Below are 992 nucleotides of genomic sequence, written 5' to 3'. Positions count from 1 at the left end.
GTACAAACTGATACTGCTTCACTGTGATCATTTCCTTCTTTGCTTCACATCTTGCCTGTCCCATGTGGGTCACCTCTGGAACTGGATGCTTTGCTTGAGACACAACTCTGTTCTCAGAACTCAGTTCTGCTCCTTCATTGTAGTAGGAGGAACTTTGGTGCAGGCCAGTGAGCCCCTTGAGCCTACTTGCTGTGTCTTCCCACCCTTTGTCAAAACATCGTTCTGAGCCAACCTTAAGCTCCACAGCTAGAAGAAGATACATCTGTTTGGCCAGTGCTGCGTTACTCAAACAATCAGAGCAGATTACAAGAAACCTCTCAGTACTTGCTTGAAGGAGAGTGAACTTGTTCATTCCGGTTCCACCCCCTGCTGAGAATTTGCCTTTCTACTCCAGATGTACTGAATCAGAATCTACATTTTAACAAGATGTCCAAGTGATTCTTGTTAAATGTAGATGCTGATGCAGTATAGCTGGGTGGAATAGCAAATTCTCAGCAGGGGGTCGGACTGGGTATGAACTGAAAGGTTTTAAATAAGAGGAACGGAGAAGGAAAGCTTGAGATAATGGGGAAGTCTGCTTTGAGATACGGATTTCTATCATCTGGCGGGGCTCTGGTGACATAGTGCCTAAGGCATTTGACTGCTAACCAGAAGGCTGGCAGTTCAAACCCACCAGCCACTCCTCATAAGGAAGATGGGGCAATCTACTTCTGTAGTGATAACTAACGCCTTGGTAACCCAAGGAGGGCTCACTATGAGTCGGGTCTGACTTGATGGCAGTGAGTTTGGTTTTGGTTTTTGGTGCTGAGGGATGTTTAAGAATCCTTTGAAAAGAGTTTGTTGTTATGTGCCGTTTATATATATATATATATATATATATACACATAACATACATACATACATACATATATATATATGTTATGTGCCATATATAAGGGCCCTTAAATTTGCCCCTAGTTTTTCCTTGAGGAACTTTATAGTTTTAGGTTTCA

The sequence above is a fragment of the Orycteropus afer genome, unplaced genomic scaffold (genome assembly GCF_000298275.1).
Source record: "Orycteropus afer afer isolate SDZICR_OR568_19922 unplaced genomic scaffold, OryAfe1.0 scaffold00044, whole genome shotgun sequence".
Taxonomy (NCBI): domain Eukaryota; kingdom Metazoa; phylum Chordata; class Mammalia; order Tubulidentata; family Orycteropodidae; genus Orycteropus; species Orycteropus afer.
This window is presented reverse-complemented; position numbering follows the sequence as displayed.